Source organism: Oncorhynchus mykiss, chromosome 8 (genome assembly GCF_057628025.1).
Source record: "Oncorhynchus mykiss isolate SJ-2025 chromosome 8, ASM5762802v1, whole genome shotgun sequence".
NCBI classification, from domain to species: domain Eukaryota; kingdom Metazoa; phylum Chordata; class Actinopteri; order Salmoniformes; family Salmonidae; genus Oncorhynchus; species Oncorhynchus mykiss.
In genome coordinates, this window is record NC_143029.1 from 73,808,585 (window position 1) to 73,832,476 (window position 23,892).

At 40.4% G+C, this 23,892-nt stretch overlaps 1 long non-coding RNA gene across 1 annotated transcript in view; it reads right to left on the bottom strand.

Annotated features, from left to right (window-relative positions):
• Positions 1 to 2,561: 2,561 nt before the first annotated feature.
• The window catches only part of LOC149982108 (uncharacterized), a 127,043-nt gene continuing 105,712 nt past the window's right edge, over positions 2,562 to 23,892 (bottom strand). The window contains exons 2-3 of the long non-coding RNA XR_016482595.1: positions 14,518 to 14,575; positions 2,562 to 2,683 (exon numbers count right to left, since the gene is read on the bottom strand). This is a non-coding gene — a long non-coding RNA (uncharacterized LOC149982108). The remainder of the gene's footprint in view (positions 2,684 to 14,517; positions 14,576 to 23,892) is intronic.

The window sequence follows — 23,892 nt, forward strand, 5'->3', positions numbered from 1 at the left end:
GAAAGCCAGGTCTACCTCCTAGATGTAGGAAGTTAGAAGATGAGCAGTTTCAATTTGCATCAATGTCAATGACACATGACCACAGGCCAACTTAATTTCTAATCAACAGTTACTTTAAACTGAAGTTTATTTCATTTTAATAATAGAGAATATATAATGGAGAATGGCCATGCTATAATAGGTGCTGTGATATTGTATACTAATATCAACATAGTTCTATTAGTGACATGGTGATGAAAATTATGTATATTCTGTGTTGTATTGATACAAGCTGACAAGTCTGCATATTCTCGTCTTGCATGAGCTTAAAGTATCTTTTTGGATAATCTTATCTCGTGCTAGCATATGACACACATTGTTTCCATTAGATGGATATTTATGTAATATATACAGTACATCTCTTGGAATATACAAATTGATGTGAGATCTCCAAGTGTAATCCAGAAGAGAAAAATCTCTCCAGCAACAAACTGGAGAAAGAGATTTAAGAATGTGGCCTCAGTCTTGGCACAAATATGGAAGACAGTCACGAACCGAATGTGGGCAATAAACAACAAGTCAAGCAAATGTACACTTCACATGCAACACTTATCCATAATGTTTCAGCTTACTTTCCCCCTTTCTCAGTCAGTTACACTAGGATTTGTCTTAGAAAAACGATAAGACAAATAAAGTATGTGTACATACTTAAGGTCAAATGCAGTTAATAGACATACACAAATGAAAGTAAATAGGGAGAATCCAAACAAATTAACCACTCTCAATGCCACCTTCATTTGATTTGAGACAAATGACCCTCCCACCCCTTTCCTTTGGAGATGTCAGAACACTCCCTCCTTGCGTCACTATTACTCCCCTATTAAAACAATATACCGCATATTTTGTTCTGGGGCCATCAATGACTAAAGGAATTAATATTGAGTCATGTACTTTGGCTGAGTCTCAAAAGGGAAAGGGCTGTAGAGTAGACTTCACACAGTGTGGGACATACAGACATTATCTGCTATAGGGGTTCCATTTAGAGTAGCACCACCATGCAGCCAGTCAGTGTCTGGCAGGCCTCAGTTAGCGTCGGGGCCTGCCCGTTTCTTGTTAATGGCAACCCATTACTAACCAGTTACTAAATACTTCCCTTCTGCCAACCTTCCAGGATTCAGGAAAGGGCTCCACAGAGATAACACTGTTACATAATGTAGGGTTGGGTGGGGGGGGGGGGGCAAGGGGGGCAAGGGAGTGACAGAGGAGAGAAGATGCCAAGGGGTATTGAGAGGCCGGTTGGAATCATGTCGGTGGCTTTCATTTCCCCCAATCGGAGACACCTGTAATGGGAAGGAGTGAACATGTCAGTGTCAGAAGTACTCAAATTTGGTTCAGAGGAGACACTGCCGATTTATCGTAATGTAGGCTATTAAAAATGGTAATGTTCTTGGGAAAGATATTGTATACCGTTTTGTGCTTATGTTAGTAAGAGATCAATGACTAATTGGAATTTATGTGTTCATGGTGCCTTGTTAGACAGGGTTGTGTGTTACTAAGGGATAGGAATATGGTCATGAGGTAAACTAGGGTATGAGGAGGCTCTTGATACAAATAACAGAGAAAATTGAGCTCAGATTATATTGATTTAATATGTTTGGTCTGGCCAAAACAAAATGTAATTTACCATCTTAAGTTGTCTTGACAGGTTATGGAAAGTGTAGTTTCTCACCCACCAGGCTTATTTACAGATCAACGGTGTGATTATGAGGATTGCATTTCTGGGAGTGAAGTTGTTGATAACAAACTTGCCAGTTATTTTTCTCATTAATCATACAATGTAGTGAAAATTGGCCACCAAAACAGGGATTACATCATTTGGAAAAGAGTATGCTAGAAAAGGTCAAAACAATGACAAAATTGATTGGAAATCTAATACCACTGATAGTATTGATACCCCAATTGGGTTTTGAACCAGGGTCATCTAAACAACTAAAAACTGCATTAGCCCTCTCAGGTAAAGCCTAGGCATCAGCTTCAGGAATGTCTCATGCATGGTTACTAAACTAGATTGCAAAGAACAAGAATTATGCATATGATCCCACTAATCATACCGTACCATAAAGCTGTCAAATATAACATTAAAAGTAAATTGTCCATTGGAATATCTTGGCCATATTTCAGTGGCCTATCTAGATTGTGAATTCATCTCCTCAAAGACTCCTATGTTTATGATAGTGTTATGTGGGCTTCTGGCCCCTAACAGTTCAAAGAATGTGTTACCTTCCCGTCTTCAAACAGAGAGGAAGATGGAGAATGACCTGACCCGTACTGTTGTCAGAAATCACTCCTGCAGGTCACATGTGTTTCTGTTCATCCTCTATACCTCCAGGTGCCCAGAGATGAAGCAGATAGCACGCAACAGCACTGCAGACCTGCTTAAGGCCACCTCACTGCTCCAGCTGCAACGCTTTCATCTTTTTTTAGAAGCACATTTTCTCTAATGATTTCTGTACTGACAGAAGGTCTGTGTATGATCATAGCATAGCTGTTGCTCGGGGATAGAGACTAGACATGCGTGTTATTTATTCCCAAATCTGGAAGGTATTTTGTGGAAGTATTTTCGACTCATTTCTAGGGGTGAAACAACTTACAGTGTCATTGGCAAGTTCTCTCTCGGGGTTCAAGTGTCCCGTCCAAGTAGAATCTGCTTGAGTTAAAAAATAATAATAATTACAGCTAACCCCTGCATGAGTGTTTTTGCTAAATAGTAATTGTCCAATTTATCTCATAGAATGGTGAAACTCCCTGAAGATAAATACATGTGGGTGAATGGATATAGAGCAGCTGAGGTCAGTAGTTGACAGTAAACAGTCTACTGCCTCCTTGGAGATCAAATGAGTGCCATCATGCACTGATTCTCCTCAGGCTTTTGGTGATAAGAGTTAGCACAGTGAGCTTCTCCAGACAGTGCTGCTGTCCTGCATAGATAAATGGCTTCCTCTTTTGAAATGTCTTATACTCGTCATTTGGATAAGCAGCGTAATCAGCAAAACCCTTTTACTTTAAAACCCATTACCCTCATTAATGTTAGGTCTGCTCTTCCAAGGAGGACCACTCTTCTTTGCCCCCTCAGTCAGTGTGGACACAGTCCATGCTAAACCAACCTCACCTTCGAGTACAAGGACCAACGATACAGTGTCCATATTAGAACAGTCACATACAGTGGGGCAAAAAAGTATTTAGTCAGCCACCAAAAAGTTCTCCCACTTAAAAAGATGAGAGAGGCCTGTAATTTTCATCATAGGTACACTTCAACTATGACAGACACAATTAGAAAAAAAATCCAGAAAATCACATTGTAGGATTTTTTATTAATTTATTTGCAAATTATGGTGGAAAATAAGTATTTGGTCACTTACAAACAAGCAAGATTTCTGGCTCTCACAGACCTGTAACTTCTTCTTTAAGAGGCTCCTCTGTCCTCCACTCATTACCTGTATTAATGGCACCTGTTTGAACTTGTTATCAGTATAAAAGACACCTGTCCACAACCTCAAACAGTCACACTCCAAACTCCACTATGGCCAAGACCAAAGAGCTGTCAAAGGACACCAGAAACAAAATTGTAGACCTGCACCAGGCTGGGAAGACTGAATCTGCAATAGGTAAGCAGCTTGGTTTGAAGAAATCAACTGTGGGAGCAATTATTAGGAAATGGAAGACATACAAGACCACTGATAATCTCCCTCGATCTGGGGCTCCACGCAAGATCTCACCCCGTGAGGTCAAAATGATCACAAGGACGGTGAGCAAAAATCCCAGAACCACACGGGGGGACCTAGTGAATGACCTGCAGAGAGCTAGGACCAAAGTAACAAAGCCTACCATCAGTAACACACTACGCCGCCAGGGACTCAAATCCTGCAGTGCCAGACGTGTCCCCCTGCTTAAGCCAGTACATGTCCAGGCCCGTCTGAAGTTTGCTAGAGAGCATTTGGATGATCCAGAAAAAGATTGGGAGAATGTCATATGGTCAGATGAAACCAAAATATAACTTTTTGCTAAAAATTCAACTCGTCGTGTTTGGAGGACAAAGAATGCTGAGTTGCATCCAAAGAACGCCATACCTACTGTGAAGCATGGGGGTGGAAACATCATTCTTTGGGGCTGTTTTTCTGCAAAGGGACCAGGACGACTGATCCGTGTAAAGGAAAGAATGAATGGGGCCATGTATCGTGAGATTTTGAGTGAAAACCTCCTTCCATCAGCAAGGGCATTGAAGATGAAACATCGCTGGGTCTTTCAGCATGACAATGATCCCAAACACACCACCCGGGCAACGAAGGAGTGGCTTCGTAAGAAGCATTTCCAGGTCCTGGAGTGGCCTAGCCAGTCTCCAGATCTCAACCCCATAAAACATTTTTGGAGGGAGTTGATAGTCTGTGTTGCCCAGCAACAGACCCAAAACATCACTGCTCTGAGGAGATATGCATGGAGGACTGGGCCAAAATACCAGCAACAGTGTGTGTGAACCTTGGGAAGACTTACAGAAAATAGTTTGACCTCTGTGATTGCCAACAAAGGGTATAAAACAAAGTATTGAGATAAACTTTTGTTATTGACCAAATACTTATTTTCCACCATAATTTGCAAATAAATTCATTAAAAATCCTACAATGTGATTTTCTGGACTTTTTTTCTAATTTTGTCTGTCATAGTTGAAGTGTACCTATGATGAAAATGACAGGCCTCTCTCATCTTTTTAAGTGGGAGAACTTGCACAATTGGTGGCTGACTAAATACTTTTTAGTCAGCTCTTTTTCATTGTCAGCCGATCATCAATTGCATTTTCAGTGTCTGTTGTTATTAAAGTGACTGTTGACTTTTTCACTGTTTTTTTGTGTTTTTTTGCTCATGTCATCTCAGAGTGGACGTGATATTTATAGAAAATAGAGACTATGATATACATATTTTCATAATTCCTGACATTTAATCCTAGCAAAAATTATTATTAGGATCACCACTTTATTTTAGGAATGTGAAATGTCAGAAAAATAGTACAGAGAATGATTTATTTCAGCTTTTATTTCTTTCATCACATTCCCAGTGGGTCAGAAGTTTACATACACTCAATAACTATTTGGTAGCATTGACTTTAATTTGTTTAACTTGAGTCAAATGTTTTGGGTAGCCGACCACAACTTTGGAAGTATGCTTGGGGTCATTGTCCATTTGAAGACCCATTTGCAACCAAGCTTTAACTTCCTGACTGATGTCTTGAGATGTTGCTTCAATATATCCACATAATTGTCCTCGCTCATGATGCCATCTATTTTGTGAAGTGCACCAGTCCCCCCTGCAGCAAAGCACCCCCACATCATGATGTTGTCACCCCGTGCTTCATGGTTGGGATGATGTTCTTCGGCTTACAAGCCTCCCCCTTTTTCCTCCAAACATAACGATGGTCATTATGGCCAAACAGTTCTATTTTTGTTCCATCAGACCAGAGGACATTTCTCCAAAATGTACGATCTTTGTCCCCATGTGCAGTTGCAAACCGTAGTCTGGCTTTTTTATGGGGGTTTTGGAGCAGTGGCTTCTTCCTTGCTGAGCGGCCTTTCAGGTTATGTCGATATAGGACTTGTTTTACTGTGGATGTAGATACTTTTGTACCTGTTTCCTCCAGCATCTTCACAAGGTCCTTTGTTGTTGTTCTGGGATTGATTTGCACGTTTCGCACCAAAGTACGTTCCTCTCTATGAGACAGAACATGTCTCCTTCCTGAGCGGGATGACGGCTGCGTGGTCCCATGGTGTTTACTTGCGTACTATTGTTTGTACAGATGAACGTGGTACCTTCAGGCGTTTGGAAATTGCTCCCAAGGATGAACCAGACTTGTGGAGGACTACCATTTTTTTCTGAGGACTTGGCTGATTTATTTTGATTTTCCCATGATGTCAAGCAAAGAGGCACTGAGTTTGAAGGTAGGCCTTGAAATACATCCACAGGTACACCTCCATTTGACTCAAATTATGTCAATTAGCCTATCAGAAGCTTCTAAAGCCATGGTATAATTTTCTGGAATTTTCCAAACTGTTTAAAGGCACAGTCAACCTAGTGTATGTAAACTTCTGATCCAGTGGAATTGTGATACAGTTGTCTGTAAACAATTGTTGTAAAAAATTACTTGTGTCATGCACAAAGTAGATGTCCTAAACGACTTGCCAAAACTCTAGTTTGTTAACAATGCATTTGTGGAGTAGTTGAAAAACCAGTTTTAATGACTCCAACCTAAGTGTATGTAAACTTCCGACTTCAACTGTACTTCATTGACAAAGAAAAGCAGGTCCTTTAATTCTCTCGTCCGATTACAGTCTTGTCTCTTAAGCTCTAAAGTTAAATACACAAATATCAAGGTTATAAAGGAAATCCATAGCTGCACATTTCATATGTTTGAGATAAATGCAATCTATTGGAACTTGGGATGTCCACATTTTTCAAAGGCATGCAGCAGACAGAGGAGAAACTACAAGGCGTCATTGAGACTGAAGACAGGACTTTATAAATATCGAAAGCAGATGTTAATGGGATGCCTAAAATTGCTAAAAGACATAAAATGTTTTCTATTCACTAAAGTGCTGTGATGTATTGCCTTAACATCCACTTCAAAGGTTGGTCCGTGTAACATGGGACCTCACAAATCAGTGACGGCCCAGTACTTACAAGGTATAAGACACTGTATCGGTACTTATGTGGCCTTTCATCACCAAGTATTATAGTATAACACTAACACTCAATTATATTAGCAAGGGGGACATTAAAAAATAAGTGTGTGTTGGCCGGATATCCCTTTTGGCTGCTATATGAGTATGACAGCAATAGAATGTTAGACATCCTGAAATTCTATAGCTAGCATACCTCCTTTGAACAATAAGGAACATGTGTTTGTTAACACCTATGCTGCAGCTCCTACATTCTTTCAGCAGAGTTCATATGGTTGCAGACTTAAACCGTCACCCTTTCCATTGATCTGTGTAATTACATTACATTTACACAGTTAGATACAGCATAGCAACACTGTGGTTACATAATGTACAGTATTTATTGTTTTATTGTTCTAATAAATATGTGTTTGGATTCATAGCATTTCATTCTCTCTCTAAAGAAATTATTTTTCTTCTATCGCTGCTGCCTTTTCATGGCTGTAGCCAATTGTTAAACATGATTAAAGACACATTCCTTGGAGATATTTAATTTAGTATGGATAAAGATTTTCCACTCAAATAAATCATCAAGTGGTGTCAAAATTACAAAGCACCCAGCATAAGCTTTCCTGCTGTTTTTAATATACAGTTGTCCAGAGTAACTGAAAAAATTGCCACATACGGTTTCACTTAAACCACTGCTGTTTAGGCCCTGTTAGAGGAGGTCATTTCACTGATTTCCATAAAGGCAATAACATAATGGACTTCAACTATATTTTGTTCAGACTATTTTTTTAATCTCCTTCCCTTCTATCGCAGGCCATTCTCTCAATTACAGCCACTTCTGACAATAAAGATTGTTAATGCATTCAAAATAGGGCTATTCTTCATAAAAACAGATTCATATCAGCATTTCAATCTATGTAGATAAAAAGCCACATTTTTCACTCGTTAGTGAGAAATAGTTGGGTGGTTGTAATAATATCCACAGGACTCTCTAATAGTGAAACCCTACACTTCATCACCAACAGAGTAATCATGGACTTAATGCGTAGGCACGTTGTTAACATTTGCAGTAACTTCCATGATGCCAGGTAAAGGCTCTCAGATCATGATTACAGTATGCATGGAAAATCCCAGAACAATCAGTGATGTTGGATCTGAGGTCCCATGTTTTCAATTGGCCACTTTGCTGGAATGTTTGTCTGAGTGGGTTTGTACGTTACATGGCTATCAAACTCATTCATTTTGAGAGACGGATGAAAAACTATTTTTGACTCAAACTAAGAAAATAATTGGAGGCCAACGTCATGTACTAATTGTGATACCAAATTCTCTCTTGGCTTGTCATGTTATTAAGACATATTTGAATATAATTAAAGATATTTTGATAGAATAGAACAGCAGTATTTGAAAAATGTCTTAACAAATTGTTCAAGTTCAAGACGATGTCAGCAAGACGACTGTGCAGAGGAATGAAACCTGGCGCTGTCACTATACTTTTATCAATCATATTCTGATCCTAACACAGTGTGGGGACCTCATAATATGGATTTAAATAGGAATGAATTATTGACATTACCGTGACCATGGGCAATAATTTATGATGTCTCTCTCTTTTTCACCACGATGAAGACAAATTAAAATACAGCAAAAGCTCTGAAGAATTATGGACTGAATGTTTGTCAGATGTCAAATAGACTATGGTATAAATTCAATCAGTTCTGCATTAACTCGCGATAACCGAATATCGCATTGCATGTCATTGTTTTTATTTTGCCGATGTTGGAGTTTAACTGTTAGAGCTGTCAAATCAGTCAATGGGTGCTCTTGTGGTCATTGTCACAAAACAACACCTGTCCCAGAACAAAAACGTGTAGACCAGCAGTATTCAAACAAATTTTTTTGGCCCGAAGTTCTGGGGACCCCATTTTTCTCTCAAGAATTTCTTGCGACACCAGCCCATCCCAAATCTAATGACAACCTTAAAATCTGTCAATTACATTTTTTACATCAACAAATAACCTTCAAATCTCTTATCAAAATGAAATGAAACCATAAATACATTTACTTAATAAAATTGAAAAATAAAATAAAATGAAAAAATATAGATTTTTTTCTCAAAAACTTTTGTATATTGTCACATACAATAAATGGTACAATATCCTGTTACCAAAAATACAGTACCTGTCAAACGTTTGGATACACCTACTCTTTCAACGGATTTTCTTTATTTGTACTATAATCTACACTGTAGAATATTAGTGAGCCATGAAAACTATGAAATAACACATATGGAATCATGTAGTAACCAAAAAAAGTGTTAAACAAACCAGCATTCTCTCAATCAGCTTCATGAGGTAGTCACGTGGAATGCATTTCAATTAACAGGGGTGCATTGTTAAAAGTTAATTTGTGGATTTTATTTATTTCTTAATGCATTTGAGTTGTGTTGTGTTGTGACAAGGTAGAGGTGGTATACAGAAGATAGCCTATTTGGAAGGAAGACCCGGAGTTACCTCTGCTGCAGAGGATAAGTTCATTACAGTTAATTGCACTTCAGAAATTGCAGCCCAAATTAATGCTTCACAGAGTTCAAGTAACACACACATATCAACCTCAACTGTTCAGATGCTGGTGACACTTTCTGTGATTTATTTAGAATTCAAGGCACACTTAACCAGCATGGATACCACAGCGTTCTGCAGCGATACACCATCCCATCTGGTTTGTGCTTAGTGGGAATATAATTTGTTTTTCAACAGGACAATGACCCAACACATCTCCAGGCTGTGTAAGGGGTATTTGACGTTGAAGGAGAGTGATGGAGTGCTGTGTCAGATGACCTGGCCTCCACAATCACCCAACCTTAACCCAATTGAGATGGTTTGGGATGAGTTGGACCTGAGAGTGAAGGAAAAGCAGCCAACAAGTGCTCAGTATATGTGGGAACTCCTTCAAGACTGTTGGAAAAGCATTCCAGGTGAATATGTTTGAGAGAATGCCAAGAGTGTGCAAAGCTGTCATCAAGGCAAATGGTGGCTACTTTGATGAATCTAAAATATATTTTGATTGTTTAATACTTTTTTGGCTAATACATTTTCCCATATGTGTTATTTCATTGTTTTGATGTCTTCACAATTATTCTACAATATAGAAAATAGTACAAATAAAGAAAAACCCTTGAATGAGTAGGTGTAACCAAACTTTTGACAGGTACTGTATATTAAAAAAACATATATTATTATTGCAATTTTGGCGACGAATGTCGGTTATCACGTGTTAAAGCTGAACAATTTGAATGTAGGCCAATGTTAGCTATATCACAGGTGTACATGACTAGATTCAAACTGCACTCCATGTCCTGCAAATGTTCACACCCTCCGTGTTGAAGGCATTCAGCCAGTTATGAAGGCAGTGTTTAAGTCAGCCCAATTCTGATTTCCACCCCCCTCCAACTAATTGGTCTTTTGACCAATCACATCAGATCTTTTCACATCAGATCTGATCTGATTGCTCAAAAGACCAATTTGTGAAAAAAGCATTGGTCTGCCTGTGTAAACATAGCCTAAGAAGATTTTGTTTCATTATACCAGTCTTGAGTGTTATGTTAGGAAAGTGTAACACAGCATTATTATTTCCTTTATCTCATCGCTGCTGTGTGGTCTTAATCCGCGTTAGTTGTCTTTGCCCAGTAGCTTGGAGGAGGCTTTGGTAATGAAAGTCAGTCAGTGTTTTGTCCACAACTTCTCGACTTCCGTGGGTTCCTTAGAAAGTGAAAAGCTCTAATTAAGCTCTATTGAGAAAGGAGAATGCCAGTGTTGTGTGGGGGGCCTAGGTTGCTATTGAGGAGGTGGTTGGTTGGTGGGATAGTTTCTGACACAGGAAATGTCATAGTCATCCTAGAAATTCCTGATTCCTAATTCCTCATCAACTTGAAGAGTCGTGAATACATGCTGTCTCCTGACCAATGTTATGTCTGCTTGACAGCCTTGTAAAACATTCAGCAGGTCAATTAAAGGATGTTCTACCAATCAATGTTTTCCATTTGTCTTTCTGCTGGCCTTTTAATTTTCTACCAACTTTTATTAACTTTCTTTTTGCTTAAAAGGGCTCCCCGAAAATGGTGCATAATTTTGCACAATGTCATCCATTTTGTGTGATATATTACGTCCTGCAATTCTTATGATATGTTACGAATGTGTAAGTTATTTTGAAAGTATTGTTATTATACTTTATGCCATTACCAATCATACTAATCATACTAATCATAATCATCCAATTAAACATGATGAGGAAATGCACTGAAGACATCCTGCTTCTAGATAGCATACTAAGCAGGCAGCATCACCCTGCAGCCCTTATCAGTTGTGTGACCTCGAGTGCCATGCAGAGAACTCTTATTATCTGAGTTTGACCAATGATGTGACCCAGCTTGCTGCCGTGTCCTGTATCTTCAGACAGGAAGATACATGTGGCTGCTTTGGGCAGCATCAAAATGAGAAGTGACATCATCGCGTGGTCCGCTAAACAGCAATCAGGCCTCTCTCTCTGCAGCCGCGCAATGCAATCCAGATGTGCATTTGATTAAAGGCTTAAACGAGATTGGAGAGGGTGAGAAGGCGGGGAGGTATACTATAGGTCAACCCCTGGATTCTAAAACAAAGAGATTTATAAATCTATTTTAAAACAAAAACACATGTCTGGAAATTCCCCCATGCAACCCCTGCTAGCTGCTCCCCCCCCCCTCTCTTCCTCCTCATGCCTCCTCTTGGTTTGCAGCACTTGATAATCTGCATAAAAATTCCTGTTTAATTGTATCACCATTCACTCTGAGACATTACAGGTTTGGTGTAATAGCTGTGGGAAAATCAGATACTGAGGACTTATTATTCACTCATCCTACTGTTTTTACTCTTCAGAAATTGATTGTGTATAGACACTGTTTTGTTTGCAACCAAGTAAACACGGACCCTAAATGATTAATATTAATCGTTATACAGAAGGATCTGCTTAATTATAACCACAAAAGCTCAGTTGGTAGAGCATGGCTCTTGCAATGCCAGATGTCTGAGGAAAATAAAGAAAAAATTGCTGAAGACACCAGTCACCGCAGCAATGGACTGTTCTCTCTGCTACCATCAGGCAGGCGAGACACCGAGACAGCTTCTTTCCCCAAGCAATAAGACTGCTGAATAGCTAAACAACGGCTGCTCACCCGCTCCCATAGACTATCTGCACTGACTCTATGCTCACTCACAGGTCTATAGCCACTCATTCACACACACCTACACTGACACTCTAGCTCACATGCTCAGGCACACACACGCACACGCACGCACACGCACGCACATACACACACGCACGCACAAAAATATACACATTTATTGACACCATACACATATTATACAGTACCTTCAGAAAGTATTCACACTTTTTCCATATTTTGTTATTTTACAAAGTGGGTTTAAAATGGATTGAATTGTAATTTGTCAACGATCTACCCAAAATATTCTGCAATGTTAAAGTGAAAGAAAAATAATGTAACACTTTACTTGACACTGTAATTGCGCACACATTGATGTTAGACATGCACCTATCCCAATGCTCTGTTGCTGATGACTGGGATGAATTCAGGAGCAGATTTCAGGACCAGGATAAGACACCCTCTTTTTGACTATAAGGGCATATAGGCCTATCTGGTTTAAATGATTATGATGGTCATAATGCTTCTTGACAGTGCCATAAAGTGTATTTCCTTAGTCCAAGTAAAGTGACACAGATGATCATAATGCTTCTTGACAATGTGACAAAGTGTATCTTTTTAGTCCAAGTAAAGTGACACAGGACAGTCATAATGATTCATGACAGTGTCATAGAGTGTATTTTCTACAAATGATTTAAAATATGATTAAAAAACAACAACAAAGGATTTAAGAAACAAACGTTCAAATGAAAGGAAACTTCTTTGCAAGGAAAATACGAATTAGAATAAATGTGGGTTTTGACACTCTTACGTAGGTGTCATAAGCAGCCATAAGATAACAAAATGTAAGTCACAACATGTGTAAATATATGAGTCATGACAGTGTTATGAACATGTTATGACAGGTTATGACAAGTTATGTCAGCTGTTATGACATGTTATGACATACACTGGGTGCCAAGTGAAGTGTTAACAAAAAATAAAAACATTTAATTAATGGAGAAAAAAAAACATTTACATATTTTGATTAGATAAGTATTCAACCCCCTGAGTCAATACATGTTAGAATCACCTTTGGCAGTGATTACAGCTGTGAGTCTTTCTGGGTAAGCCTCTAAGAGCTTTGCAAACATGGATTGTACAATATTTTCCCATTATTCTTTTAAAAATTATTCAAGCTCTGTTGAGTTGGTTGTTGATTATTGCTAGACAGCCATTTTAAAGTCTTGCCATAGATTTTCAAGCTGATTAAAGTCAAAACTGTAACCTAGGAACATTTAATGTCGTCTTGGTAAGTAACTCCACTGTATATTTGGCCTTGCGATTTAGGATATTGTCTTGCTGAATTTGTCTCCCAGTGTTGGAAAGCAGTCTGAACCAGGTTTTCCTCTAGGGCTTTGCCTGTGCTTAGCTCTAATCTTTTTCTATTTATCCCCCCCAAAATTCCCTAGTCCTTGCTGATGACAATCATACCCATAACATGATGCAGCCACCACCATGCTTAAATGCTTATTTTCACTCTGTAATTTAGTTTAGTGTTGTGCTGTAAATACAATGTTATTGATCTATCCTCAGTTTTCTCCTATCACAGCCAAAACATAATTCCACTTTGATATTATGGGGTATTGGGTGTAGATCTAAATTGCCATTTTTAATTCAGGCTGTAACAAAACAAAGTGTGGAAAAAGTCAAGAGGTTTGAAAACGTTGTAATGGCACTACATACACACACTCATCACCATGCACTCACCACTTACGCTGCTGCTATATTGATTATTATTGATTATTATTACCATTATTACTTATCCTGACATTTTTACACGTACATATATCTACCTCAACTACTCCAGTAACCCTGCACATTGTAATTACGGTACTGGCACTGACCCTGAATATGGGTTGCATTCTCGTGTTTTTTTCATACTTCTCATGTTCGTACTTTGTACTTCTTCTTACTTTATAATAGTACTTTATAAGATTACTTTATACTTTACTTTATATCCTGTGCATGTGACAAATCAACTTAAACATTTTAAACTTGATTCCCTGGACCACCCATACGTAATTATTTTTAACTTTTTTGTCTGTAAGTCACTTTGGATAAAACCATCTGCTAAATGGCATATCTTATTTTATATTCTAAAATGACAGCATTCCAACTGGTGACCTGAATTATAAAAAAACACAGAGACCTTGAATCTTTCAAAGTGATAGAGGCAGTAATTTGGCCCAGTCACCAAGGTCTGGTACCCTCTGCTCCAACTCTGAAGAGGCTTACTTTAATTTCTAGGTAAAAAAACAAACAAACAACACCTGTCACAAGAGGATGAATTAAGTATACACCATTTTTTCCCGTCTCTCGCCCTCCTGCATGGTATGACTCGTTATCCCCTGCGGCTGCAAGACGAGCCAAGCACTTCAGACCAGACCTGGGTTCAAACATTACTTGACATGTTTCAAATAAAAACAAAGGGCAGGGTCTGCAGTTTTGCGCCAATCTATTGGTTGTATTGTGCCATGCACGCTCAATCAAGCCCAGCTACAGTATTGGAAATTATTTCAAATAGTATTTGAACCCAGGTCTCATTCAGACTGACCGCAACCTGAACTACCACATAAAATGACTCACCTGACACTGACTGCAAAGGCGTGGCCGTCCCTGCTCAGGCTCAGTTTTTCCCCCACCTCTGAGAAGAGAAGAGCCAATGTTTGAAACCAAAGCACAAATTCAGCCAGCTTCAAGCAATCCCAGTTGTTTGCTTTAATATACATATTGCTGATGCATGGTGGATGGATGTAAGGATGAAATATGAGAAAAGTATGACTAGTTTGTTACCCGCAGTCTAAACTGTGCAAAACAGTTGAAAACTCTTCTAAGAGGGCGTCCTGTGGTCAAACAGGCTATGAGGTGAGGGCTGTGACATCATGAGAAGCATACATCCGAATGTAGGAGCTTTTCTGTTATGTCCAGGCAACACTGTATTTAATAGAGGACTCCAAACCCTTGAAGCCAATGTGGGAACTCTACTATGGTGTGCATTTTAGGACACCCTCAGCTTCAAGCCACCAAGGGTGTCCTAAAATGTACACTGAAACCCCCTCTCCATGTTAAGCAGCATGCTACACCCACTCCAGGGAAGAGGAAATCATCACTCACTGTCTGTGCTGTAATCACAGTTACTATGATGCTATCTGTTGGTATAAGCTTGACTCCTGCCACGCATGCAGGCTATTCTGTTAGGGTGGAGGCTGGGGGAGGCTGTGCAGGACCTTTAGGCAGGGCAGGCTAAGTGACTCAGAGAGAGAGAGAGAGTGGTTGTGTTGGTGCAGTAGGAGGTGAGCATGACGTAAAGTAAAACACTTTACATAAACAGGAAAACAGGGAGTGCATGAGGCCTGCTAGATGTGTGCAAATAGATTGTGCTACCTGTCCTTTAATGGTGTTAAGATGAACTCATTTGTTCACAGTGCATATTAAGACAGTAAAAAATAGGCAAAAGTAGATGTTTCTGGTTAATTACTATTAATTAATTTCCGGTTAGCAATAGCCGCAAATCTGGGAGATGCTAATTTCCACCCATTTACTAGATGCATCGGACCTGCTTAATTACAAATATTTTGACATTCTGAAGTGGAATGTTCAAACCTGAAGAAACCATCCACTGAAGGGCATCCATTGGAGTTGCATGTAGCAACAATGGCCACCATTTCAAGCTGAGCTAGCTAAACAACATGCTAGCTAGCGTCAATGAATGAGTCTTGTGTATCCAGTTATCTGTTATGATATGTAGAGGGTTGGGCGCCTGAGGAGGAGCAGGTTGCCGCTAGCTGAGTTACGGTGATTAGAGCTTCTATCTTAGTGAAACATAGCGGCTATAAAACACATCTCGTTCCACATCTAAATGGTGGCAGGACACCCTTAATGATGATCGCTTAGGCATATGGTTTAAATGTTAATTGGCCACTAAGCCACCCAAGAAACAACAATATGGTCTGTCATTACAGATAATTCCTCAGTCATTATGCACCATCTCTGGAGACCTTCTCCCATTCATCACTTCCCTCATCAACTCATCTCTTACCACTGCCTGTAATACCTACATGTTTCAAGCATACCACCATAGTCCATGTTCCCAAGAATGCCAAGGTAACCTGTCTAAGTGACTATCACCACGTAGCACTCACATATCTCTCACATCAACACCATCATCCCAGACACCCTGGACCCACTCCAATTTGTATACCGCCCCAACAGATCCACGCAATCTCTATTGCACTCAGCACTGCCCTTTACCACCTGGACAAGAGGAACACCTATGTGAGAATGCTGTTAATTGAGCTCAGTGTTCAACATCATAGTGCACTCCAAGCTCATCACTAAGCTAAGGACCCTGGAACTAAACACCTCCCTCTGCAAATGGATCCTGAACTTCCTGACGAGCCACCCTCAGGTAGTAAGGGTAGGCAACAACACATCCGCCACACTGACCCTCAACACGGGGGTCCCTCGGGTGTGTGATTAATCCCCTCCTGTACTCCCTGTTCACCCATAACTGCGTTGCCTTGTACTATTCCAACACCATCATTAAGGTTGCCAATGACACAACAGTGGAAGATCTGATCACCGACGTTGATGAGACAGCCTATAGGGTGGTCAGAGACCTGGCAGTGTGGTGCCAGGACAACAACCTCTCCCTCAGCGTCAAAGCAAGACAAAGGAGCTGATCGTGGACTACAGGAAACGGAGGGTCGAACACGTCCCCATTCACATCAACAGGGCTGTAGCGGAGCAGGTCAAGAGCTTCAAGTTCCTCGGTGTCCACATCACTAAGGATCTATCATGGTCCACACACACCAACACAGTCATGAAGACTGTTGTCCCACCTATCTATCTTAAGATGAATGCACTTACTCATATCATTAAAGAGGATGATCGCCTTACGGCGAGGATAGCTGTGCTACAAGCCCAGCTTCAGACGCAATCGTTAGGCAAGGGTAATTTCAGTGTAGGAAAGGATGAAACAGCGTCTGTGCCACCAGTAAGTACATATAGTAACGTTAGTATAAATCCCCTTGCACGGTCTCCGCATCCGGACAACTTTCTCACGGTTTCTGGAGGGAAATGCTGTAGGAATGCTCAACCGGTGTCGCTCATTCAGCCGACAGAAATTTTCAACCGGTTTTCCCCATTAAGCAATGAGTCGGAGTCAGAGGCCGAGCCTTCTCTTGTCTCTACTCCTCCCGTTACGGGGTCTGAGATGCCGAAGCTTCCCACCGTTAGCTCTGACAAATTGTAAACTCTAGTCATTGGCGACTCCATTACCCGCAGTATTAGACTTAAAACGAATCATCCAGCGATCATACACTGTTTACCAGGGGGCAGGGCTACCGATGTTAAGGCTAATCTGAAGATGGTGCTGGCTAAAGCTAAAACTGGCGAGTGTAGAGAATATAGAGATATTGTTATCCACGTCGGCACCAACGATGTTAGGATGAAACAGTCAGAGATCACCAAGCGCAACATAGCTTCAGCGTGTAAATCAGCTAGAAAGATGTGTCGGCATCGAGTAATTGTCTCTGGCCCCCTCCCAGTTAAGGGGAGTGATGAGCTCTACAGCAGTCTCACAACTCAATCGCTGGTTGAAAACTGTTTTCTGCCCCTCCCAAAATATATAATTTGTAGATAATTGGCCCTCTTTCTGGGACTCACCCACAAACAGGACCAAGCCTGACCTGCTGAGGAGTGACAGACTCCACCCTAGCTGGAAGGGTGCTCTCATCTTATCTACCAACATAGACAGGGCTCTAACTCCTCTAGCTCCACAATGAAATAGGGTGCAGGCCAGGCAGCAGGCTGTTAGCCAGCCTGCCAGCATAGTGGAGTCTGCTACTAGCACAGTCAGTGTAGTCAGCTCAGCTATCCCCATTGAGACCGTGTCTGTGCCTCGACCTAGGTTGGGCAAAACTAAACATGGCGGTGTTCACCTTAGCAATCTCACTAGGATAAAGACCTCCTCCATTCCTGTCATTATTGAAAGAGATCATGATACCCCACATCTCAAAATAGGGCTACTTAATGTTAGATCCCTTACTTCAAAGGCAATTATAGTCAATTAACTAATCTCTGATCATAATCTTGATGTGATTGGCCTGACTGAAACATGGTTTAAGCCTGATGAATTTACTGTGTTAAATGAGGCCTCACCTCCTGGCTACACTAGTGACCATATCCCCCATGCATCCCGCAAAGGGGGAGGTGTTGCTAACATTTATGATAGCAAATTTCAATTTACAAATTTCAATTTCAATTTACATTTTCGTCTTTTGAGCTTCTAGTCATGAAATCTATGCAGCCTACTCAATCACTTTTTATAGCTACTGTTTACAGGCCTCCTGGGCCATATACAGCGTTCCTCATTGAGTTCCCTGAATTCCTATCGGACCTTGTAGTCATAGCAGATAATATTCTAATCTTTGGTGACTTAAATATTCACATGGAAAAGTTCACAGACCCACTCCAAAAGGCTTTCGGAGCCATCATCGACTCAGTGGGTTTTGTCCAACATGTGGCTGGACCTACTCACTGTCACAGTCATACTCTGGACCTAGTTTTGTCCCATGGAATAAATGTTGTGGATCTTAATGTTTTTCCTCATAACCCTGGACTATCAGACCCCCATTTTATTACGTTTGCAATTGCAACAAATAATCTGCTCAGACCCCAACCAAGGAACATCAAAAGTCGTGCTATAAATTCACATACAACACAAAGATTCCTTGATGTCCTTCCAGACTCCCTCTGTCTACCCAAGGACACCAGAGGACAAAAATCAGTTAACCACCTAACTGAGGAACTCAATTTAACCTTGCGCAATACCCTAGACGCAGTTGCACCCCTAAAAACTAAAAACATTTCTCATAAGAAACTAGCTCCCTGGTATACAGAAAATACCCGAGCTCTGAAGCAAGCTTCCAGAAAATTGGTACGGAAATGTTGCCACATCAAACTGGAAGTCTTACGACTAGCTTGGAAAGACAGTACCGTGCAGTATCGAAGAGCCCTTACTGCTGCTCAATCATCCTATTTTTCCAACTTAATTGAGGAAAATAAGAACAATCCGAAAGTCCTTTTTGATACTGTCGCAAAGCTAACTAAAAAGCAGCATTCCCCAAGAGAGGATGGCTTTCACTTCAGCAGTAATAAATTCATGAACTTCTTTGAGGAAAAGATCATGATTATTAGAAAGCAAATTACGGACTCCTCTTTAAATCTATTCCTTCAAAGCTCAGTTGTCCTGAGACTGCACAACTCTGCCAGGACCTAGGATCAAGAGAGACACTCAAGTGTTTTAGTACTATATCTTTTGACACAATGATGAAAATAATAATGGCCCCTTAACCTTCAAGCTGCATACTGGACCCTATTCCAACTAAACTACTGAAAGAGCTGCTTCCTGTGCTTGGCCCTCCTATGTTGAACATAATAAACGGCTCTCTATCCACCGGATGTGTACCAAACTCACTAAAAGTGGCAGTAATAAAAGTGGCAGCCTCTCCTGAAAAAGCCAAACCTTGACCCAGAAAATATAAAAAACTATCGGCCTATATCGAATCTTCTATTCCTCTCAAAAAAAATTGAAAAGGCTGTTGCGCAGCAACTCACTGCCTTCCTGAAGACAAACAATGTATACGAAATGCTTCAGTCTGGTTTTAGACCCCATCATAGCACTGAGACTGCACTTGTGAAGGTGGTAAATGACCTTTTAATGGCATCAGACCGAGGCTCTGCATCTGTCCTCGTGCTCCTAGACCTTAGTGCTGCTTTTGATACCATCGATCACCACATTCTTTTGGAGAGATTGGAAACCCAAATTGGTCTACACGGACAAGTTCTGGCCTGGTTTAGATCTTATTGTCGGAAAGATATCAGGTTGTCTCTGTGAATGGTTTGTCCTCTGACAAATCAACTGTACATTTCGGTGTTCCTCAAGGTTCCGTTTTAGTTGTTTTCACTATATATTTTACCTCTTGGAGATGTCATTTGAAAACATAATGTTAACTTTCACTGCTATGCGGATGACACACAGCTGTACATTTCAATGAAACATGGTGAAGCCCCAAAATTGCCCTTGCTAGAAGCATGTGTTTCAGACATAAGGAAGTGGATGGCTGAAAACGTTCTACTTTTAAACTCGGACAAAACAGAAAAGCTTGTTCTAGGTCCCAAGAAACAAAGAGATCTTCTGTTGAATCTGACAATTAATCTTAATGGTTGTACAGTCGTCTCAAATAAAACTGTGAAGTAACTCGGCGTTACTCTGGACCCTGATCTCTCTTTTGAAGAACATATCAAGACTGTTTCAAGGACAGATTTTTTCCATCTACGTAACATTGCAAAAATCTGAAACTTTCTGTCCAAAAATGATGCAGAAAAATTTATCCATGCTTTTGTCACTTCTAGGTTAGACTACTGCAATGCTCTACTTTCCGGCTACCCGGATAAAGCACTAAATAAACTTCAGTTAGTGCTAAATACGGCTGCTAGAATCCTGACTAGAACCAACACATTTGATCACATCCCTCCAGTGCTGGCCTCCCTACACTGGCTTCCTGTCAAGGCAAGGGCTGATTTCAAGGTTTTACTGCTAACCTACAAAGCATTACATGGGCTTGCTCCTACCTATCTCTCTGATCCTGCCGTACATACCTACACGTACGCTACGGTCACAAGACGCAGGCCTCCTAATTTTCCCTAGAATTTCTAAGCAAACAGCTGGAGGCAGGGCTTTCTCCTATAGAGCTCCATTTTTATGGAATGGTCTACCTACCCATGCGAGAGACGCAAACTCGGTCTCAACCTTTAAGTCTTTACTGAAGACTCATCTCTTCAGTGGGTCATATGATTGAGTGTACTCTGGCCCAGGAGTGTGAAGGTGAACGGAAAGGCTCTGGAGCAGCGAACCGCCCTTGCTGTCTCTGCCTGGCCGGTTCCCCTCTTTCCACTGGGATTCTCTGCCTCTAACCCTATTACAGGGGCTGAGTCACTGGCTTACTAGGGCTCTTTCATACCGTCCCTAGGAGGGGTGCGTCACTTGAGTGGGTTGAGTCACTGATGTGATCTTCCTGTCTGGGTTGGCGCCCCCCCTTGGGTTGTGCCGTGGCGGAGATCTTTGTGGGCTATACTCGGCCTTGAAAGTTGGTGGTTGAAGATATCCCTCTAGTGGTGTGGGGGCTGTGCTTTGGCAAAGTGGGTGGGGTTATATCCTTCCTGTTTGGCCCTGTCCGGGGGTGTCATTGGATGGGGCCACAGTGTCTCCTGACCCCTCCTGTCTAAGCCTCCAGTATTTATGCTGCAGTAGTTTATGTGTCGGGGGGCTAGGGACAGTTTGTTATATCTGGAGTACTTCTCCTGTCCTATCCGGTGTCCTGTGTGAATTTAAGTATGCTCTCTCTAATTCTCTCTTTCTTTCTCTCTCTCGGAGGACCTGAGCCCTAGGACCATGCCTCAGGACTACCTGACATGATGACTCCTTGCTGTCCCCAGTCCACCTGCTTGTGCTGCTGCTCCAGTTTTAAATGTTCTGCCTGTGATTATTATTATTTGACCATGCTGGTCATTTATGAACATTTGAACTTCATGGCCATGTTCTGTTATAATCTCCACCCGGCACAGCCAGAAGAGGACTGGCCACCCCACATAGCCTGGTTCCTCTCTAGGTTTGTTCCTAGGTTTTGGCCTTTCCATGGAGTTATTCCTAGCCACCGTGCTTCTACACCTGCATTGCTAGCTGTTTGGGGTTTTAGGCTGGGTTTCTGTACAGCACTTTGAGATATCAGCTGATGTACGAAGGGCTATATAAATAAATTTGATTTGATTTGATTTGATACTGTAAGTCACTCTGGATATGAGCTTCTGCTAAATGACAAACATCTCAATGTAAATGTAATTAAAATATGGATACATCATGCAATAATTGGCAACTTTAAGCAATTCATTTTTTGTATATCTTTGTTTTGAAGATATGAAAATCTAAATCAGTAAACAAACTTATGCAATGTATTTTACCTCTAAGTAGTGGATACCAACACAACACTTGCAGTGCAGTATAATATACTGGAATATGATTATAGGCTTATAGACATTGGTTTTACACTAATCATGCAGTGTTGGGACACTGCATGATTGAATCATTTGGGATGATTAGGGAAGCAGAGAGTAAAACAGAGAGGAAAAACATTTCTCATTTCATCTCAACACGGAGCCATTGCTTCATGTCCTCTCCCTTTCTAACCAGGCCAAATAAAACAGAAACAAGTGGAAACTTTGACTTTGGGAAAATAGGAATCCCTTATGTTATCCTGCCCTTTCAAAATTGCTTTCATGTTGAATTAATATTCATGATAATTGCCTAAAATTTGGGGGAAATGTATTTATTTCACAATAGCTGTGTCTCTAATTGACTCATGCTGGCCTCATGATTCACCTTCTCAATATTTAATTTTATGTATATTCAATATTTACATATATTTACTATGTTGTGTGAATGGATTATTATTGCCAACATTTCATTTACCTTTGCCCTAAAGAGAGGCCTATAGACATTTCCACAGAGAATAGATTAAATAGTAATCAAGCTACAGTCTATAACACTGTTATAAACAAGACTTGAGATGTGCAGAGTTCTAGAGATAGACCACAGCAACAGTACAGTATAGTGGTAAACAAGACTCATAGATTGATGTCCTCTACTCAATCATAATGTAGAACATGTGTTTTACAGAGGTATACCCAGAAATAAGTATACCATTCGCTAATCAGGTGCTGCAGAGTGAGGATCTCAAGACAGTAAACCAATCATACTGTTTGCGTACGACTTAGAAAAAAGCCTGGGAAATCCAAATATTCCAAATGACTGCAAATTCACCATGGTAAATATTTAAACTGCAACGTCAATTTTGTAAAGATCACAATGCTGACTAGCTCATTTAAAGCAGTGAAACACAACAAATATCTCCATCTCTGTTTAGACATCACAAATACATCTTATCAGCAGGGACTTCTCCATTCGAAACACAGCCAGAACTCTCTTTCCTCTCTGGTCCAATGAGACATGCCAAACCACTGTCCACCACTCAGGATGTCCAGGCCTTGTTTGAAGTTTATCTAACTTCCATGTGTATGCTCTGTCCCAAGGAGAGTGAGTACTCCCTCCTCATCATCCCAGTACATGTTATTTGTTATGAAATGACACCTTCATATGCAGGGCCAGGAAATGACTGAACCGTTTGACTCAATTCACAATACTTTCAATCTGAAAGACACAATCAGTGGTAAATTTAACTAATAAATCATGATCGATTTTGGTGGACAACTATTAGCATTGTTTGGTCAATCTATGTAGATTGTTATTACATTAACTTTATCTAAATAGATTTGCAACTAATAACCCAAAAACATAATCTAAAATCCCAATATATATATATATATATATATATATATATATATATATATAAAGCTAATATGTATGTGATATTTTGGAGCAAAGGCCTGCTTTAACAATAAGTAAAAGGTCACAAATATTGACCGGCCTTTCCAGTGGGTACTGATTTGATTCTAGTCTGTTTAGCTGGGATCAAACAGAGCAATTATCTCTATACCACAATATGTCTGCAAACACACATGGTATGCCATGGGCAATAACTGTCAAATTTCGCAGATGCTTGGTCAAACCATTATTGCTTTGAAACTATCCAGTGTTTACAAATGTCAAGGGTAAAGAGGCATTTCAGCTCAGCGATACATTTCACGCAGAATTGTTTGAATCTTCTAATGCATTTAGATATGCATTCAAACTTCTTTTGAAGATTGGTACTGCATATGGTTTTTCTCTCCTCCCTTGAAATTGCACTGATATGTACCAGGTGTTTCTCTTTTCATGGTGCCCACTATGTGGAAAATATATGCACTCTTGTAGAAGAAATAATGAAGTACTACAGGGGACAT